The following is a 21,379-nucleotide window of genomic DNA, read 5'->3' as shown; positions in this document are numbered from 1 at the left end:
TGTGAACGCTGTTACCGGGCAAGCTCTGGCTTTGATTCCGAAGTGGCACCTCCAAGTGGGCTAAACGCAGACGTGGGGGAAGGGGTGCCAGAGCTACTGCCCAGGCACCGTCCCCGACGGAGTGAGGGACACCCATCCCTAAGTTGGAAATGGAAGCAAACCTGGTCTTTCGATAACCGTAGGTCTGGGGCACCATTTCATCTGTGAGTAAAAGGTGCTGAGGTTTGGGGTCACCGGCCTGTTACCAGGTGTCCTGCGCTGTCCCCGGGGCCGGGTGGGGCCTGAGGAAGGCGTCCCCCCAGTTGAGTACCAGCACTTGTCAGCTGCTTCACACAGAGTCCCTTTTAACACAGTCTCAGAGGGAAGCGTTCTTTTTATTAAGATGAAGGCAGCGGCTTAGAGCTGTTAGGGAGTGGCTGCAGGGCACATCATTACAAGAGGAGAAGGAAGTACTGGAGCCAGGGGTTTGACTTCAAAGCCCTTGACCTTCCCTCAACACGTGGTCGCTTCCCGGACGGTGGGGGAGTGACTGAGAACCCAGGGAGCGGGTTCTGCGGGGAGAGGCCTGGGGGTACGATGCTCTCTCCAGACCCGGAAGCTGCCTCACTCACTCGGCTGCTCCATCATGGACTGACCAGCCGGAGGGAAGCGCCGGTTCTAGACTGTTCTCTGTGAAAATAGATGGAGACCAGCCACACGAGAAAGGCAGTGGCTGTTTATGCAGAGTTTAGGGTTTGGCAGGGACCCCAAGCAGGCAGAGGGGTGGGAGGGCTTCCTAGTGGAGGAAGGGGGGCCCGGGGTCCTGATGGGGCTGGGACAGGGAGGCTGGGCAGCTACTAGAAGGGGTGTCACCGGTGGCTGGTTGGGGAGCAGGTTGGCTTCCTCAGGGTGGCCCTGCGTTGGAAGTGGGGCAGAGTTAGGGACGCTGTCAGGTACTGATCCCGTCCTGGCTGAGTGTCACCGGGTTACTGCTCCGCCTCCTGGATTGTCACTGAGCAGCAGCTGACTGCCTGCAGGTCAGCCTCCCACAGGCGGGGTCCTGGGCTGGCTGCCGCAGGTTGGGGGTCATGCTCTGCCTTACAGGAGGGTTGGCCGTTGTCTGTCCGTATAGTCCGTCTCTCGTCTCTCTCTTGTTGGTAAGAATATTAACTGACAAATTAGGTGTGTTGGGAATTCCGTAGATGCTCTGTGTCCCCTGGAAGAAGCTTTTCAGACCGACATGAATCAGAATGACTGTACGCTGTTGGACCACCAGCCTCAAAGATTTCCACCAGGGTGGTTCCCACAGCCTCTCTCGGCCTCGTCCCTTCCGCCATCGCTGGGAAAACGTCCTGTCCATTCTGGCTCTTGGCCATCGGTCTGTGGTGGATCCACGTCCCCGCACAGCCCATCTTCTGTGCGTCTCGCAGTTTGCTGGCCTGGCGTGTCCCCCGGCGGTGCAGTGGATCGTGGCCACCTTCGTGGTGCTGCGGCATTGACTGGATTTGCAAACTGGAAGGCGCTCGGGAGCCTCCCAGGCCAGCCCCCTGTCGGATAGATGAACTGCGATGCAAAGCCTGCTGCCTCTGGGGATGGGGGCGAGGGTGAAGGTGTGGTCTAAGGAAGTCTCGCGGTAACTGGTTTTTATTTTCTCTGCTTCTGCCTCTTGTTTTCATAGAAACTTAAAGTTGGCCTTTGTGTGTTACCATACATGTAGAAAATGTTGATTGGTTTACCTACAGGGAACTTTTTTCCCTGCTCATTCAGCTGCTGTTTCAGCATGGTTAGAAGGTCACATTTAGGGACAGCACTGTGTCCCCCCCTCCTGCCAAGGCCAGTTCCCCTGTTCATGGCCTCACAGTTGCATCTTGTCATTGAATAGCTTTGTCCCTCTCCGTCTGTTCGGCCTGTCTGGATTAAGTCATGCCTGGTACCCTGCTTTTAGCACTCCACGCCTGTACAGACCCATGATGTCCCACTGCTAAGAGGGAGTGCCGGCTCCTTGGCTTGGCACTCAGGGCCTTCATGATCTGGGCGCAGTCCACCAGTTTGGGTTTCTTTGTTTCCGTTACTGCTGTCAAGTGTACAGGAGACGGGTTCCTACGCCCTTCCTGGAGCCTTGTAAGAGCCGGCTTAGCATCTGAACTTCCCCGCGTGCCATGCTCTCTCCACCGCAGTGCCATCGCCCGCTGCCCCTGCACATGGTACCCTCCCTCCGGGCCCGAGTGCTCGCTCTCCGTGATCCCTCCTGGACACCTCGAGAGGGTGGTGCCTTTCGTCTTCGTTTAAGTCACGCCGCGCCCCGTGAGGCAGGGACCACTGGTTGCCTGTGTCTTTCACCATCGGGTTAGGACAGCCAGCCCGGCGTGCGAACGCGATCTGAGCAGTGGGACAGCACTGGAAAGGCCCTGGGGAGGAAACCCACTCCCTCGCTGCTCTCCATCCTGTGGCCGCCGCCGCCCGTTTCTTCGGCATCTTTCCACCGGCGCCCTGTGCAGGCAGCACCTGTGGCAGCTGCGCCTTCTTCGACACCGGCAGGCAGAATGGAAGCGCCACTCCCCCGCTTCCGGCACCCGGTGCTTAGGTCGTTCCAGTCCTTTGGCGTGAGGGGCAGTGCTGCGTTGTACGTAACGCGTGCATCTCCGCATGCGTGTGTCCATGCGTGTTTTTTCAAGGCGGACTCTTGGGCACAGGCGTGCACACTTCACGCTTTGTCCATGCATCTCCGCATGGGTGTGTCCATGGCGTGTTTCCTCGCGGCAGACTGTTGGGCACAGGCGTGCACACTGGGTGGCAATGCTGGACCCGTTTCATCAGGTGGCCCTGTGCTCCCTCCCTGTCGGTGGCAAGAGGGCCTGTTTGCTACACCCATGCCCACACAGTGTGCTCTGGAACGTTGTGTTCTGTGCCATCACACAGACAGGTGAGAAAATTGCCCCTATTGTAAAGAACAGGAGACCAAAGCTGAGAGAGCTCAGGGGGGTCATTTGCCTGGTCTCACAGCAGATGGTTAAGCTACAGCCTGAATTTAATCTTCTAATTTTCCAAGTCTGTTTTCTTTGGAGGCAAGCTGGGATGAAATCTACGTTACCTTGGACAAGTTAATAATGATGTACTACTTCCGTCCTCGCTGGGATCGTAAGCCGTCCTGTGTGTGTGGAGAGGGATTCTGAGATTTAGAGAATGTTTTGCTGAGGGTCTGGACACTCCTGGAAAGGCAGGGAGGTTTCTCTGCTTTTCAACCCTAACACCTGACTTCCTAAAACCTTTGCTGTGGTTTTTTCATGGGGGAAGCCAGGCCTTTTGTCTTTCAGACTGCAGTTCTCTTGGTGAGGAAGGGGGCGAGTTATTAGGCCCTTTAATTTGAGCAGGTCCGCCGAGTTCAGGTAACTATTTTCTATGTGATGGAGAAGATTGAGGAAGCGGGCAGGGAGTCAGGCTGCTTCTGAGCTGATGAAACTGTCTTCCCTGCTTTCCTTCGCCCGTCACAGGGACAGCATCGACTCTGCCCTGACGCCTCTGGGCTCGGCACCCTTCCGACAGGGTGCTCTCTGGGCCGCGCACGCCACATGTAGCCCAGAAAGGCTGTGCATGGACGTGTGCGTCTTATCAAGCTTCCCAGACAGGGGAACTGAATAGCACAATTCATACGTGAGTTGTGTGTGTATAAATGTACACTTATGACATAGGAACCGACAAATTCCTAAGAGCCCTCTTACTCCGGTAATAAGTCGTTTGGCATTCACACCGGGAGCGTGTGTGTGCCCACTCCCCTGACAGCTCTCACCGGTCCCCTGACGGCTCTCACTGGTCCCTGACGGCTCTCACCGGCCCCTGATGGCTCTCACCGGTCCCTGACGGCTCCCACCGGCCCCTGACGGCTCCCACCGGCCCCTGACGGCTCTCACCGGTGGTGGGCCCGCTTTGAACACGCAGCCTTCACCTTTCTAGTCAGGTGGGTTTCGTTTGGGTCCTTGGGCCTGCGATTAACTGTGAATCCCCATCCTCCGTCCACCAGACCCTTTCTGACGGACGAGCTGAATATCTCACTGGGCTGTACTGTTTTCCTAGCAGTGTGAGCTCAGGCCCGGGCCGAGCAGCTCCCTGAGAAATCACACTCATCTCCTCGTCGTGCATATTTTCAAGGCAAGCAAAATGCGAGCGGCTTTTATGGGGCTGCATACCAGCCTTCTGCGGGAGCCAGGGCCCTCTCTGCCGGCTGGGAACGCAGTGAGTGGAGTCACCCAGGCAGGCCAGGCCCGACTGGGCCAAGTGGGACAGCGGCTGGTCTGTTTCCCGAGCGGCCTTCCAGCCGTTATCCACGGACTGTCCTCTGCACCGTGCCCAGCGTGGTGGGAATGCCAGGCTAACCAAGGCACATCCGTAACCACGAGGGCATCGCAGTCCAAATGCAGGTGCAGGAGGAAGGCTGGCAGCACTGGGCAGGGGCACAGACGGGTGGAGCGGTGGTGCCGATCCCTCTGAGCGGGGTGCGGTGTGAGGAGGCACAGGCAGAAAGGCACGGGGGAGCCCAGGAACGTCAGTCGTGGATTCCGACACGAGAAGAGATGGGGTGGCGTTCTGCGTGCAGCACCAGCAAGGTACTGCGGCTCACCTGTGCGCGCCCAGCGCACCCGACACTCGGTGCACCCAGTTGTACCTCCTGCTGACCGCCCTGATCACCGGCTTGTTTCTACAGGAACGTGGCCGTGGAGTCCCTCGGAGCTCTCCACTAGGGGACCGGCTGCTCACTGAGGAAGGACCCTTCCAGTCGCCCCGAGACACAAAGCAGGTGGGTCTCTTTCTCGCTGCCTGTGGCGTAACCGCGATGCGTTTTGGGTGTGTTCGCTTCCAGATCTTTCCAGTGCGCTTATAAATACCTACGTGCCGTCTGCGGGTATTTTTAAAACACAGTAATGAGTGCTTATCCGCTGTTCCTGCACTCCCCCGCCCCAGCAGTCTGCTCGGCCCGTCTGGCGCTGCAGGAGACCTAGTCGGCTGGCGGCCCGGACGCAGAGTAACGGCAGTAACGCTCGCATGCGTGCACGGCGCCCCCGCCCGTGACGGTCCTGCACGCTGGGCTCCGACACGAGTGGGCCTTAGAGTGTTCACCCCAGACCTGTGGGTGAATACTGTTGCTTTAACAGGTTACAAACGATGAAACTGGTAGAGAGAAGCGAAGCCACTTCCTCAAGCTCACGGCCTTATTTCCAAGACGGAGGACACGTTTTAAAAACTCCTGTTAATAATCCAAGTTGTTTACATCCCCTCGTCACAGGACACATTTCTTCAGTCTCTCTGTGCCGGGCGCTGTCCCAGGAGCTTTTCCGGAAAGCACGTGTGGGGTGGGGTGAGGGGGGACGGTCCGCAGGCACACGGGGAAGGGGCCACCGAGGCGTCTCCCCACGCTCCTCGGGACAAGTATTCTCTCTGCGGTCTGGCCCAGGTCCCGTTCCCGCTCACTTTTCAGAGGGACTCGGTTTTGAGTTCCGTGGCGGCTCTCCTGAGACTGAGCCACTGTATTTCACGCTGCCTGGGTCGCGGCCTGGAAGGTCGGCACGGACGCCCCTCGGGTTGGCCTGCTGTCACCCCAGTCCTATGGGAGGGGTCACTCCCGCCTGGAGTGATGGGCCTACCACAGCAGGGGCGTCTCATAGTAGGTGGATCTGGTGCTGGTTTTGAGGGGTCCGGCCTTCCTCCTGTTGCCCACCGGGAGGGAGTTTCCCCTGGCCTCTGGGTTTGTGGGGGACTTCAGGGCTTAGAGCAGGGCCTGGGCGTCTGCTGGCCCAGAGGCATGCTATGTGAGTGCGTCACGTGCGTGGGGAGGAGTAGCCGGGGTGGCTGTGCGGGAGGGTCCGTCACTGGGCGGTGAGTCTGTGGCCCGGTGTCGGCCGCACACGCACTGGGTGCTGCTTCGTGCTTTCTTGGCAAGTTTCGGTTGGGTGTCTCTGGGACAGAAAGCATGACATCAGCTTTTGCCACCGAGTATTTATAGCAGTGGCGCCTCCCATGTGGGTCACTGTCTGTGCTGTGGTTCTCCCGGGAAATTGTAGCTCTCTCCCCGGGCACCGCCCATTCCCAGGTGCTGCTCATTCCTGCACACCTTCAGAGCTGGGTGCCAACCAGGAGCTCTGCCAGGAAGCGCCTCTGCATGTGGTGTCTGATCGCCCAGGTGGAGAAGGGGCAGAGTGCTGCCGGCCCCTCCCTCCTCTGCCTCCCATTCCTCCCGCCCCTTTCCTCCTCCCCCTCCCCTTCCCCTCCTCCTCCTCCTCCTCCTCCTCCTCTCCCTCCTCCTCCTCCTCTCCTTTCCCCTCCTCCTCCCCCTCCCCTCCCCCCTCCTCCTCCTCCTCCTTCTCCTCCCCTCCCCCTCCTCCTCCTCCTCCTCCTCCTCCTCCTCCTCCTCCTCCTTCTCCTCCCCCTCCCTCCTCCTCCTCCTCCTCCTTCTCCTCCTCCTCCTCCTCCTCCTCCTCCTCCTCCTCCTCCTCCGCTTTCCCCTCCCCCGCCCTTTCAAAAACATTTCTTATCAAAAACTGAGCAAGTATTTGGTTTTGGCTTCCCCCATTGGCTCCTCTCGGCTGAGTGTGTTCCAGAGTGAGCCTGGGAAAGTGAGAAAGGACGTTTGTCCTCTCAATGCTGACACCGCCCTCCTACCTGAGGGGCGGCGGTGCGCAGGCGTGCAGAGCGGCTGTGCGTCTTCCTTCACGCCTCCGTGGCCCCGCTGTGATGGGTGGTGTTCATCCCATTAGTGACCAGGCCGCTCAGCTCAAAGTGGGTGAGGGGCCCTCGCAGTCTGGGCGAGGCAGTGGCGAAGGAGAAGCCAACACAGAGTGAGTCAGGCCGATGGCTCTCAGCCCTGGAGGCCCGGGAGCCGCCTGGCGCTGGACGGCCCGTGGCCAGCTCTCCACGTCTGCTTGTGTCACCCAGGCTTTCATGTGAACGAACCCACCCTGCCCTCCCATGTGAAGCCTTTGGGTGCGTGAACGTCAGCCGCACACAGAGCATGGGCGTTCCACTCAGGCTCAGGCACAGACACTTGCTGGCCTGTCCCAGGGTCCCGGGGCCGGCTTGCCCACAGTAAACGGGAACACGGCCCCATCGGTAGGTGCACATGCTGCCCTGGCCGACGAAGAGCCTGGGGAGGCGCCGCACAGGTGAGGAGCGACGCCGTGTGCACAGGCTTTCTGGACCAATCGCATGAACCTCTCCAAAGGACACGGACTCACCGGTGTCGGGGGCCCCAATTCCGTGCAGCTCACAGTTTGATTGGAGTTAGAGACACTTAAGAGGACACTCTCCTCCCCCCCCCCCCCCCCCCCGCCAGCCTAGGAAGCAGCAGGCTCTGTCCTGTCTGTATTTGGTGGCTGTGTCCCAGCGCTGTAGGCACGGGCTGCAGAGCGGTGCAGGGAAGCCTTCTGCTCCGCGACTGGCCAGTCCGGGCCCCTTGGGCGGGGGTGGGGAGTCCTTTCACGGGACCGTGCCCGAGTCTGTCTTAGCCCAGCTGCTCACAGAAGTGAGAGACCGCATAACAAGGAAGAGACCTGTTAGGGGCAGTGGACTGGGAGTCCAGGGCATTTCGTGGCCTCAACCGTCTGAGACCGAGCTGCAGGCCCCCAGCTTTCCGGGCCGCGCGGCTCAGGCAGGCGCTGGGGGTGAGAGGACGGAAGCCAGCCGCCCGCTGGCTCTGGTGGGTCTGGGCGCAGGAGCGGGTCCCTCAGATCCCGGTTTTCAGCCGCTGTGGCTGCTGTCCTCACCTGGGACATGCCGCCCTGCAGCCAGGGGTTTCTCTGAGGGCGAGATGAGGCGGCGTCACAGCGGCAGCTCAGGAGGCAGCCCTCATGGAAGTGGGATTGGAGTGAGCAGCCTGGTGCACACAGAGGGCGCTTCAGATACTTGGGGAATGAGGGAGGGAGGGAGGGAGAGAGGGAGGGAGGGAGGGAGGGAGGGAGGGAGGGAGGGAAGGAGAGAGGGAGCGAGGGAGCGAGAGAGGATGGACGGCCTGCGCCCCTTGCTCAGCTCCCCAGCTGCCGGGATGGAGGTGCAGCTGCTGTCCCGGTCTCCTTGGGGGGATGATGGCGGGCTCTGTTTTCCCTCTGATCCTTAAGAACGGAAACGGGGGCTTTGGTCACTCTCCTGGTTGGTGGCAGGAATCCTTTTTTTGTCGCTGTTAGACCCCGGAGCTGGAAGGAGCCTCTGCCTTTGTATACTTACCCTCTGGTTGAACTGCTAGCCAGAGTGAGACCAGAGGGGCGGGACTTACCTCGGGTGACCTTGCTGATTGGCAGCTGGCCAGGCCTGGAGCCCCAGCCCCGACTCCCAGCAGCGCGGTTCTCTGCCCTGAGCTGCTTCGCGGTGCCCGCCCTGAGCACAGGGTGGGTCGGAACCGTGCTGTGCGCTGTCGGGGGCGGGGGGCTCTCAGAGAGGGGCAAGTGGCCCAGACCTGGATTTCTCTTCTGCAGCCTCCGCAGGGCTCAGAGTTAATCCCCGGGCAACTGACTGCGAAGATACGCGAAGTTGTTCTGTGTGTGAACTTCTCCCAGAGTGCTTTGCGCCTGGGAGTGGATCTGGTTTGGGCTGGAATAGTTCCCTGACACTGGACCCTCTGTCCAGCAGCAGAGAGCGCGGCAAACACTCTCAGGGCCGGGCTCACTTGCCCTCCGCCTGGATCCCTGGGGCTTCGTTTGCATGGGGGTGGGGGTGGGGGGGATGGAGCTGAGCCCAGGTGGGAGTGCGGGAGCAGTGGTTTGCAGCCCGGAAGAGCCGGTGCCCACGCCGCACCTGTGACAGCCATCTCCCGGAAGTGGGCCTGGGCGTCTGCAGGTCGGAGAGCTCCCCGGTGGTTCGATGGGCAGTGAAGGTCGGGGACTTGTGTCCCCCGTGGGCCCGGGCTCCAGGTGACACAGCACCTCCTGCGCCACCAGCTCAGCGTGGCTGTGGGTGACGAGAGAATGTGGTGCCAGTTGATGTGGGGATTCCTTAATGCCACATCCTGCTCATGTCCACCCGGTGTGCTTCCCCGTTCCTCAGCTTAGTCGGACGTCAGCCCGTTCTACGGTTCCTTCAGGGAACACGGCCTAGCAGGTAATCAGGGAGAACGGCCGTGAGTCCAGTTTGATGTGGGGTCTGACGCGCTCTGTGCCGGACACTTAGAAACATACCTCTCCCCGCAAGGGCTGTGGGGTCAGGCCTGCCTGGGATTCGCTAACTGGCTGTGTAGTTTTGGGCAAGTTCTAAAACCGGTCAAAACTGGCCTCACGTGTAGAATGGGATGCAGGCACCATTATCACCTCACGATTGTTCTGAGGTTTAGATGCCAAACCATGTCGAAGTGCTTAGCTTAGTGCCTATGCCAAGCACACAGTCAGTGCCCAACAGTCTCCATTACTGCGAGAGAGAGAGAGAGAGAAAGAGAGAGAGAGAGGCATCGATGTGAGGGAACCATCCAGCAGTTGCCTCCCCTGTGTGCCCTGACTGGAGATGGAATCCACAGCCTGTGCTGTGCGGGCCCGCGCCCCAGCCACCGAGCCACCACCCGGCATCGTCCTCCCTTCCAGTGGGAGTATTCAGCGCTTGTCACTTGGCCACAGCGGCTTCCTCCACAGCCCTTGAACCGAGGGTTTTCTTCGTCTTACCTGGTAGCTTAACGTGCCGCTCACGTATCCGCCTCTTGAGTGCCTGAAGTTCACCTGCGTAGCCAAGGGCTTTGCTTGTCTCTTTGGTCTCTTTTCTGGAACGTCCTGCCAGCCTTCTGGCTGGAGGGGCGTGAGTCACTGCCGCTTCACTCGCAGCCTTGGGGGGTGGGGGGTGAGCTCAGCTGCGGAGCTCAGAGGTGTCTCCTGTGCTTCCCGGCACCTGTGCTCGGTCCTCCTCGCTCTGCTCAAGCTAACCTAGTTGTGCACGTTTTCATCTGTCCCCACTGAGTTCTGTCTGAGCAAGACTATTGTTCCTGTCACGGCCAGGTCCCTGCCCTGCGCAGAACCCGTGCTCCCGGCGAGGTCCCTGCCCTGCGCAGAACCCGTGCTCCCGGCGAGGTCCCTGCCCTGTGCAGAACCCGTGCTCCCGGCGAGGTCCCTGCCCTGCGCAGAACCCGTGCTCCCGGCGAGGTCCCTGCCCTGTGCAGAACCCGTGCTCCCGGCCAGGTCCCTGCCCTGCGCAGAACCCGTGCTCCCGGCGAGGTCCCTGCCCTGTGCAGAACCCGTGCTCCCGGCCAGGTCCCTGCCCTGCGCAGAACCCGTGCTCCCGGCGAGGTCCCTGCCCTGTGCAGAACCCGTGCTCCCGGCGAGGTCCCTGCCCTGCGCAGAACCCGTGCTCCCGGCGAGGTCCCTGCCCTGCGCAGAACCCGTGCTCCCGGCGAGGTCCCTGCCCTGTGCAGAACCCGTGCTCCCGGCGAGGTCCCTGCCCTGCGCAGAACCCGTGCTCCCGGCGAGGTCCCTGCCCTGCGCAGGATCATGCTCCCGGCGAGGTCCCTGCCCTGCGCAGAACCCGTGCTCCCGGCGAGGTCCCTGCCCTGTGCAGAACCCGTGCTCCCGGCGAGGTCCCTGCCCTGTGCAGAACCCGTGCTCCCGGCGAGGTCCCTGCCCTGCGCAGGATCATGCTCCCGGCGAGGTCCCTGCCCTGCGCAGGGTCGTGTTCACCTCTAGACTTGGGTGGGGCTCTTGGCTGTGTGCCTGGCAGCCTCCTGGGTTCCCAGCTCCTGTCCTCAGTGGCAGAAGGGCCAGCCACACTTGCACTTGCAGGGCAGGCGACAAACATGCAAGTTCCTGACTGTGACAGGAGAGCCTGAGGGCAGCATTCCCTGGAGAGGAGAGCCATGCCGCCTGTCCTGTGCAGACAGCTGTCCCTCTGCTCCTCGCGCTGCGACCCGCGTCGGGGGTGGCGCCGGCAGCCCCATCTGCCCGCGTTGCCATCCGCTGTCAGCAGCAGCAGCTGAAGGGACAGCTTGCCTGGATTTGCATATGTGGGTGTTTGTGCTATTTATAAGCAATTAGAAGTGGCACGGAGCCTGTTTATGGCAAGCTGGCAAATCCAGCCAAACACGGACCAGTCTGTTAGGCACTTAGCAGGGCGCACACACAAAGCCTTCATGTAAACAAACACCGTCGCCCATAATTTACAGTTTCCCTGGAAAACAGGCATTCAGCCATTGGCCATACGGTTTATAGACGTTTCCCGAGATGCCTGAGTTTGCCTACCAGCCGTCTGCCACCGGCAGCCCCTACAGCGGCCTTGTTCTCAGGGCCCCTTCCCCAGTGTGAGGACAGGGTGCCCGTTGCCAAAGCTCTCGATACAGTTAGTCTGCCCGTCCTCCCTTGGTGTCCTCGTCCCTGCCATTTCACGAGGTCAGCGTCTCGAGCATCCCTAGCGACGGCCTTCTCCCTCTTCCTGTGCTGTTTTCCTCCATATCCGCGTGTCTGGTTTGTCTCCACCCGTGCAGCGAGGGCCTCCGTGGCCGAGACTGGCCTCCCGTGCTTGCTGCGGCATCACCAGTGCCTGGCGCATAGATTAACCGTTCTTACTGAGCGAACGGGCGTAGATTAACTGTTCTTACTGAGCGAACGGTCACAGATTAACCGTTCTTACTGAGCGGGCGGGCATAGATTAACTGTACTTACTGAGCGAGTGGGCATAGATTAACCGTTCCTACTGAGCGGGTGGGCATAGATTAACCGTACTTACTGAGCGAGCGGGCATAGATTAACCGTTCTTACTGAGCGAGCGGGCATAGATTAACTGTACTTACTGAGCGGGTGGGCATAGATTAACCGTACTTACTGAGCGAGCGGGCATAGATTAACCGTTCTTACTGAGCGAGTGGGCATAGATTAACCGTTCCTACTGAGCGGGTGGGCATAGATTAACCGTACTTACTGAGCGAGCGGGCATAGATTAACCGTACTTACTGAGCGAGTGGGCATAGATTAACCGTTCCTACTGAGCGGGTGGGCATAGATTAACCGTTCTTACTGAGCGAGCGGGCATAGATTAACCGTTCTTACTGAGCGGGCGGGCATAGATTAACTGTACTTACTGAGCGGGTGGGCATAGATTAACCGTACTTACTGAGCGAGCGGGCATAGATTAACCGTTCTTACTGAGCGGGCGGGCATAGATTAACCGTTCTTACTGAGCGGGCATAGATTAACCGTACTTACTGAGGGAGCGGGCATAGATTAACCGTACTTACTGAGGGAGCGGGCATAGATTAACCGTTCTTACTGAGGGAGCGGGCATAGATTAACCGTACTTACTGAGCGGGCATAGATTAACCGTACTTACTGAGCGAGCGGGCATAGATTAACCGTACTTACTGAGCGAGCGGGCGTAGATTAACCGTTCTTACTGAGCGGGCATAGATTAACCGTACTTACTGAGGGAGCGGGCATAGATTAACCGTACTTACTGAGGGAGCGGGCATAGATTAACCGTTCTTACTGAGGGAGCGGGCATAGATTAACCGTACTTACTGAGGGAGCGGGCATAGATTAACCGTACTTACTGAGGGAGCGGGCATAGATTAACCGTACTTACTGAGGGAGCGGGCATAGATTAACCGTTCTTACTGAGCGGGCGGGCATAGATTAACCGTTCTTACTGAGCGAGCGGGCATAGATTAACCGTTCTTACTGAGCGATCAGGCATAGATTAACCGTACTTACTGAGCGAGCGGGCATAGATTAACCGTTCTTACTGAGCGAGCGGGCATAGATTAACCGTTCTTACTGAGCGATCGGGCATAGATTAACTGTTCTTACTGAGCGAGCGGGCATAGATTAACCGTTCTTACTGAGCGAGCGGGCATAGATTAACCGTTCTTACTGAGCGAGCGGGCATAGATTAACCGTACTTACTGAGGGAGCGGGCATAGATTAACCGTACTTACTGAGGGAGCGGGCATAGATTAACCGTTCTTACTGAGGGAGCGGGCATAGATTAACCGTACTTACTGAGGGAGCGGGCATAGATTAACCGTACTTACTGAGCGAGCGGGCGTAGATTAACCGTTCTTACTGAGCGAGCGGGCATAGATTAACCGTACTTACTGAGGGAGCGGGCATAGATTAACCGTACTTACTGAGCGAGCGGGCGTAGATTAACCGTTCTTACTGAGGGAGCGGGCATAGATTAACCGTACTTACTGAGGGAGCGGGCATAGATTAACCGTACTTACTGAGGGGGCGGGCGTAGATTAACCGTACTTACTGAGGGAGCGGGCATAGATTAACCGTACTTACTGAGGGAGCGGGCATAGATTAACCGTACTTACTGAGGGAGCGGGCATAGATTAACCGTACTTACTGAGGGAGCGGGCATAGATTAACCGTTCTTACTGAGCGGGCGGGCATAGATTAACCGTTCTTACTGAGCGAGCGGGCATAGATTAACTGTACTTACTGAGCGAGCGGGCATAGATTAACCGTTCTTACTGAGCGATCAGGCATAGATTAACCGTACTTACTGAGCGAGCGGGCATAGATTAACCGTTCTTACTGAGCGAGCGGGCATAGATTAACCGTTCTTACTGAGCGATCAGGCATAGATTAACTGTTCTTACTGAGCGAGCGGGCATAGATTAACCGTTCTTACTGAGCGAGCGGGCATAGATTAACCGTACTTACTGAGCGAGCGGGCGTAGATTAACCGTTCTTACTGAGCGGGCATAGATTAACCGTACTTACTGAGGGAGCGGGCATAGATTAACCGTTCTTACTGAGCGGGTGGGCATAGATTAACCGTTCTTACTGAGCGGGCGGGCACAGATTAACTGTACTTACTGAGCGAGCGGGCATAGATTAACCGTTCTTACTGAGCGATCAGGCATAGATTAACCGTTCTTACTGAGCGAGCGGGCATAGATTAACCGTTCTTACTGAGCGGGTGGGCATAGATTAACCGTTTTTACTGAGCGAGCGGGCATAGATTAATGAGTACTTACTGAGCAAGTGGGCATAGATTAACGCATACTTACTGAATGGACGGAGTTGGCGGAGATACCTATTTCTCTCTCTGCTGAAAGTGCTTTGGAAGAAGCTGTGTGAACAGGATGGAGGCTGTAAGCAGTGAGAGTACCCAGGTGGCTACCAGTGGCTCTTCACCCCGGCACCTGCCCTGGAAGGAGGCACCGTGCTGAGCGGGCACTCAGCGCTCATTCTGGGACTAGCTCAGGGTCGCGCTGTCCAGCTCGCGGGGAGCTGCTGGAGCCATCAATCAGACAAGGCAGGGGAGGGATTCACAGGCACCGAGGCGGAAGGGGCCAGGTCCAGGGTCGCCCTGGGCTTTGAGCCGCACATGCTCTGTACGGAGCCGTCCTCCTGGCTCTGAGGAGGCGGCCACAGGGAGGAAGTGTGCTCCCGCGTCACGGCGCAGAGCACAGACCCCGCCACCGAACGCGATGGTCACAGCCCCGGATGAGAGAAGCTGGCGGTTTTTCATCATAACGTGAGGTTTCACGGTGCCTTTAATTTTCCTATGGATTTCGTGAGACAGGTGAGACAATTGAAGGAGTTTGGGGAACAGCAGCTTTAGAATAAAGGGGGGATCAGTCCGGAGAACGTCGGCACGGCAGACTCTTCCGAGGACAGCGGGGTCTGATGGAAGCCTGCGAGGAGCATCCTCACCCCCAGCGTTGGAGCAGCAGCTGCAGCGCCCGGGCGACCCCCCGAAGCCCCTTATTAATTTTCAATGTGAGTGACAGGAGAAGCAGATGGCGAGGGGCCGAGTGTGAGATGTGTGGCCATCGAGGGCTCTTACCGCCTGCGCTGTGGGATTTGACTGGCCAGTCCCGCAGAGCTGATCATTACCGGCCCTCCAGCTGCCGCCTCGCTCCATCCTGCGGCCTCCTGCTGTCCTCAGGAAGACGGAGCGCCGAGTGTTGGAAATCATGGAAGATTATTGGCACCCGAAACTACAGCAGAGCTTTTAAAAGGTGGTCTTCCCTGTTGCCTGTTGACCTGGGTGCTGGGTTTTGTAGTCCCATAAGTACGTTAAAGGCTTCTTCAGCGGTTAACTGCATCTGGGCTTTGTCACACGGATGTGAGCCTTCTCAACCCTATCTAAGAGCAACACCGAGCACCAGGGAGGAGCGGCTCTCAGGGAGCTGTCCCTTGACTTTGAGGTTGGATTTCATCAGTCCCCAGTGAAACCGCAGTGGAACTGGTCCAGACCGTGTGAGATGAGAGCTGCTTGCAGCAGGGTGCCCTCCCTGCCTTCTCTGGCCATCACGGTCCTTCCCTGATGGGCACCTGTCCTCCCTCCCTCTCGTCACGGGGAGGGGCACCCCATGTCTCGGGGTCCCAGCGGGGAGCATGTAGCGGGCGGCAGCTGGCCCTGGCTCAGCAGCAGGCGGCTGGCTCTGCAGGAGAGATGCAGTGATGGCCATGGAGAGGTTGTCATCAGGACGCTCCAGGCGTTCGTCCCGAGTGGGAAGCCATGGGGATATATGTGACCCCCCAGGTGGGAGGTCAGAAGCCAGGGCCTGGGTGTGGCAGGGTGATGGGGCAGGAAGGGTGAGCTAGAGCAGGTATGCGAACGCTAGTAAATGAGCACACACCAACACATGGCCACCTCTTACATGTGATTTGTGAATTAGCCTTGCAGTCGGGCTTAAAGCATAGCATTGCGTTCTCCCTCGGACCGCGGGCTTCCCCTTGCGTTCAGCACAGACCTCTCTTGCTACGCAGAAAACCCTGCACGCGCCACGTGGGGGCGGGCGCTGACATCCGGCCTCAGCGTGGAGACGGAGATGAAAAGGGACAGCGTAGCGGGAGGTGGGTTTCCGGGAGCACAGACGCAGGACCGGAGAGGCGAGCTTGCCCGAGACCCACCGCGCCCTCCGCAGCATCTGAACCAGCGAATGTCTGGGCCTTTCTCTGAACTGCAGCCCGGGGCCTTGGATCCTGTGGAAATTGCGCCCCAGTCGTTGGTGTTGGTGGAATGCGGCCGCGTTGACCCGTGTCTGGGGTTTTCAGGTGCTCACTTTTTAAAGTTTGCTTGTAGTGTTTTGTTGGTTGCAAGACACCCTTTCAGAGGCACACGCGGCGGGATGTCCACGTTTATTTGTTTAAAGGCAGGCGGGTGGGGCTGGGGGACAGCGACAGTCACAGCAGCTGCCCACTTCACGGGCGGGTGGGGACCAAGTCCTCCTCTCCTGGGAGTGCCTGCCTCGCCACCCCGCTCCCCTCCCCCGCTCCTTCCGTCTGTGTGGGTCCCCAGCACCTGCGCGTTTCTGCTCCGTCCAAGTTCAGGCCGGGAGAAAGAAGGGCCCCGGCAGCACAGAGATCCCCGGGGAGGGCAGCTCGCCCAGCAGATGGAAAGGAGGCGTCCATGTGGGAGGGGCTGCCCTGAGCCGCAGCAGCAGGTGGCAGGGGCTCCGAGTCGGGCCTGCTCTCTCACGTCCTCTGCGGCATCCAGAGTGCGGGGCACCAGCGGCCATCGTCGGCGTCCAGAAGGTCATTCCCGCAGGTTCTGGCGACTCGGGATTTATTGAGTGTTAATTCGATAGCAGCTCTAGTCCAGCCAAGTGTGTCAGCGAGCTGTCCTCCTGGCTGGGTTGCTGGAGGTGTTCGCTGGGCTCCGATTTCAGGGAAGAGATGAGTGTGAGTCTGTTTAAACCCTGAATAACTGAGCGTGGCTGGGTGCTTCTGGCCATATCGTGTATTAATCACTGTTCTTCTTCTCAGTCAGACCTGATGAACTCCTGAGGCCTTCCACACACTCACACACACACACACACTCACACACACACACTCACACACTCACACACACAAACACACACACACACACAAACACACACACTCACACACACACAAACACACACACGCGCACACTCACACACACACTCACACACTCATACACACACATTCACACACACACTCACACACACACACACATACACACTCACACACACACACACACTCACACAAACACACACACACTCACACACACACTCACACAAACACACACACTCACACACACACTCACACAAACACACACTCACACACACACAAACACACACACGCGCACACTCACACACACACTCATACACACACACTCATACACACATTCACACACACTCACACACACACTCACACACTCACACACACACACTCACACACACACTCACACACACTCTCACACACACTCTCACACTTTTTAAAAAGACCCCTTAGGCAGCCACCATCAGTAGGACCCCTTTTTGCACCTCTGGCTGAAACAACCCTCTGTCACAGTCCCGTCACCCTGTCTCAAAGCTCTCTGCTCTGCGTCTCTCCTGTCCATTCAGTCGAGGGCTCTCAGGACAGGCTGTGGTCACGCGTCTGTGTTTGATACTCTCATTGCCAAGCACACTCAGCGAGGGCTCTAACGTGCCAGGGAAAAGAGAGGACTCCCCAGGCTGGCCACGGGGAGGCGATGCACTCATGGAGGGGTTTTATTTGGGGGTTTAATTTTTCAACTCTTTCCTTTGAAATAAGTCAGACTTATGGAAGAGTTGCAAAAATAGTACAAAAAATTTCTGTACCCCCTCCCCCCTGACATTTTACAACATTTGCGCTCTCTCGCTCCCCCCACCCCCCGACCCCATTTAACTTTTTTGGCCTTGAAGTGTTTGAGAGTAAAGGACAGCTTTGGGGTTGGGTGAGCAGGTGGGAGAGAAGGGGTGAGTTGGGAGCCCTTCCAGTGCCAGGTGACACAGCGTGGTGGCCTGGCCAGGCTGGAAGCAGCGAGGGCAGTGAGCTGGGGTTGGCGCGGCTCCTGTTTTGAGAGGAGACCCTGTAAGACGTGCTGACGGGCCGGCGGACAGGAGTGAGAAGGAGGATGGCGTCCGGATTTGGGCCCAAGTAACTGGAAGAGTAGAATTGCCATTGTTGAGATGGAGACCCTGGCCGCAGTGGGTTTGGGCTAAATCTGAGGTCCGAGGGTAGAGGCCAAGACATGCTGGGAGGAAATCAGCGAGCAAGACGCCAGAGAACTCAGGCAGTTCGTGAAGCTGGGCTTAGCTGATCTCCCCACTACGTTAAATAAGTCTCCACAGGCCAGGCGGCCTTGAACAGTGGTTAGGGCACTGAGCCCCTGCGCAGTTGAAATCCAGGTATCACATTTGACTCCCCCAAACTTAACTACTAACAGCCCGCTGTGGACCGGAAGCCTTACGACGCCACGAACGGCCAATTCATACATATTCTGTGTGTACACAGGGTGGGCAAAAGTAGGCGTACAGTTGTGAGTAACACGGAGTTTATTCTTATATTATTGTTTATTAATTATTTTATTTTCCATATGAGCAATCCTCTCCCTCTCCCTTCCTCTCCGAAATCAATAAAACCATATTTAAAAATATATACACTGAGTGGCCACATTACTGTGCGTTCAGAGATCATAACACTCTGCCACTCAGTGTGTATGTTTAAAGCAAAACCCTGTGGTCAGCTCTGCTCCTCGTTCCGCAGAGAGACGACGGCAGTGTCCGTGCCGGGGGCGCGTCTGGAAAGCGGTGGGCAGGGCTGTGAGGGCCTGGCGTCGCTGTGTGGACACTGTGCAGCCACCACATTGTCTCAGGCCGCCTGTCATCGCCCTGTGAGCACAGCAGCTCCCAGCCCTGAGAAGCTGCTGTGAGACCAGCCGTGGCGCTAATTGGCTTCATTAGCACACGGCCATATGCCACCCAGCCCTGTGCCCACCGCCCTTCCCCACCACGCATGCAGGAGGGCCTCCGTCTGCGGGGATCGGGCGGCCAGACAGCAGCCTCGCAGCCGTCCCTGCGGGAGCCTCGCCCTGTGCCTGCTGTCGGCCTGCGCCCCGGAGAGGGGACTGGGCACAGGTGGAGCCTGGGCCGGCACTTCATGAAGACAGCCGGTCACCCGGCCGCAGGCCTCCCCTGGGGGGTCGTCCCCTCGGCTCCTCAGGGAAGGAGGCGGGTGGGGTGCTCCGGAAGCAGTTCTGAGGGGTCACAGAGGTCATACGTGAGTTGTCTCCCGGGACGCGGCTCTGCACCGTCACCAGGAAGGCGGTGCCATTCGGAAGGGGTCAGACTGACTCCTACGCGGCCCTGCTCTTCGTCTTCCCGGCTGCTGGCAGCACGGTTCCCTCCGCCCGAGCCCGCGCCCGCCTGCCTCGCAGCTCCGCCTGGTTCCCGGTCTCGGGGCCCAGGGTGTCCTGTTGGAGTTTGTTCCCCGGAACACCGGAGCAGGGGTGGCCGGCTCTTCCTGGGAAGGCCCCCCAGTACAAACCTGAGACGTGCGTCCCCGCTGCAGCTGCTTCCCTCTGCTCGGTGTCACGAAAGCACCGCAGGCGAGAGGTGCATGCGTGGCCGGGCTGCGTCCCAGGGAAGGTCTTTTCTTTCTAAACCTTCTCCTGAGGACCTGCTTAGAGAAAGGAGTGGGGGGCAGAGAGAGAGACACCTCAATGTGAGAGAGACACATGGACTGACTGCCTGCTTATGCTCCCCAACTGGGGGTCCAACCTGCACCCCAGGCGTGTCCCCTGATCGGAATCGAACTGGCACTCTCGGCGCACGGACAGCGCTCCGCCAGCTGGGCCACCCTGGCCGGCCCGGGAAGCTCATTCACACAACAGGCTGGGGGCAGGTTCGGTGTTTGCCCCTCAGATGCGTGAGGATGGGATGAGCTGTTCGCGGGCGTGAGCCCTGGTACCCCGGCATCCTGGGTCTGGCTGAACCTGACCGTTGGGGGAGCAGCAGCCAGATGCCAGCGTGTCCTCAGGGGCATCACTGCCCACTCAGCGGCCCCCTCTCCTGATCGCTGGGCTGGTGGCGGGTTCACTGCGGGGGCGGACCCTGGTGCTCCCTGCGGTCGCGGGTGACAGGAGGCAGCACGTGCAGCCCTGTCCCTGCAGCATCTTCCCCCGCAGAGTGTGAGCGCAGCTGTAGAGCCGGGAGGCGGCCATCTCCAAGAATCGGAACTGAGTCACGCTCCTGGCGGGAGGGGACGGCAGGCCCAGTTCCAAGCCTGGATGAAGGCCTGCCCCGCAGCCACCTGGAAACCCTCCTTCTCTTGAGACGTTAGTGACAGGTGGCGCTTAAAGCTCAGGTGGGGGCGGTATCGTGTCCTCTGTTTCATGCCTTCTCCAGTGCCCATGTGTCTCGAGGAGGGTATTTTCACCCCCATTCTCCCGTGTGGCCCCCTCCTCCCACCCCTCCTGACTGCTGGTCCGCAGCGTCAGCCCCGCTGGCCGGGGTCAGGGGCACCCAAAACGCACTGTCACTGTAGGGGCTGTCGGAGGCAGAGCAAATGCCGAGCAGCCGCCCTCTCCGAGCTGCCGTAGGAAACCGTCTGGGGGTGGCAGGGGGAAAGGCCAGCGTCTCCAGTCCTGTCCCCCTGTCCTGGAACCGCTCCCCCCCACACTCCCCCGAGGCTAAGCAACAACGTGGACGCCATAGGCTTGGCTTTTTATCACACACAGGAGGCTGGGCGGTGCGTGCCGTCTCATCGGAAGTGTGTGCGAGGAAACACGCATTGTGTCAGTTCCTGGGAATGTCTTTTACAGCCTGGCCGGGAACCCTAGTGACCCGACCTCCCTCCCCCTCCCTCGCCTCCCCTGGGGGTGCGGGGTCCTGGTCTGCAGCCCAGCAATCAGGCTTCCGAAGCGAGAAACGGGCCTGGGGTGCGGCTGGGGTACATACATCGTCACGACCAGGAAAAGCATGTGTGGGCCTGGGTTTCATCTCCTGCTTTTCCCCAAACAATGGAAGGATGTTTTCCGTTAGGGCTTGAATCATCCATCCCCTTATTAATCTGACTTGTGTGAATCATGATATCTTCCCCAAAGAATGTGCTCTGTGGACTTTCACAGCAATTCCTGGGGGACTCCTTGCTGCCTCTGAACAGCCGGAACGGCGGATTCTCAGGACTCAGAATAGACATGGCTTTCCTCGGGGACGCGGTGGATGTGGTGGAGTCAGTGCCGAGGCTGAGCGGTGGCTGCGTCCCGCTGACAGGAGAGCGACGAGGAGAGGCCCTGCTCTCTCCCCTCCGATTCCGATGAAGCCAGCCCCGAGGGCCTGCCTGCGGCCGGTCTCCCAGCGGCTGCCTGCACAGAGCTGTTAGCCCCGCACTGTGGCCGGGGCCCTGCGCTCAGCCGCAGTCACTCACGGCCCCCTGGAGTCCAGGTCTCCCCCCAGAGAGCACCGCGCGCCTGCTGTGCGGTCCTCCGGCCTCCGGGCAGCCCAGCCCGATAAGCGGAGGCCGGGAAGCATTTGCGGAGCGGCCTTCCTCCCCGCTGTAACCCTATAAGGGAAGGTATGCTGGTGCCGTGCTCGCTGGCAGCTCCGTGCTCCCTGCACGCGAACTGTGTCCCTCACTCAGCCCCTCTGAGTGCTCCCACGGCGCCTGCCCTCAGCAGAGAGGCCTGCCCGGTGCCCCCAGCCGGCTGGGAAGGCACCTGCCAGGCG

General features: G+C 59.1%; 1 protein-coding gene across 3 annotated transcripts in view; it reads left to right on the top strand.

Annotated features, from left to right (window-relative positions):
* Positions 1–21,379, top strand: part of AFAP1 (actin filament associated protein 1) — an 85,421-nt gene that overhangs the window by 9,060 nt on the left and 54,982 nt on the right. For 2 of the 3 annotated variants that reach the window (XM_080685707.1, XM_080685705.1), the window contains exon 2: positions 4,679–4,771. The exons of the other annotated variant lie outside the window; for it this stretch is intronic. The gene's annotated coding sequence lies outside the window, so the exon portion shown is untranslated. The remainder of the gene's footprint in view (positions 1–4,678; positions 4,772–21,379) is intronic. 3 annotated transcript variants of the gene reach the window in all.

The sequence above is a fragment of the Plecotus auritus genome, assembly GCF_963455305.1.
Source record: "Plecotus auritus genome assembly, chromosome: 1".
Lineage (NCBI taxonomy): Eukaryota > Metazoa > Chordata > Mammalia > Chiroptera > Vespertilionidae > Plecotus > Plecotus auritus.
This window is presented reverse-complemented; position numbering and strand designations above follow the sequence as displayed.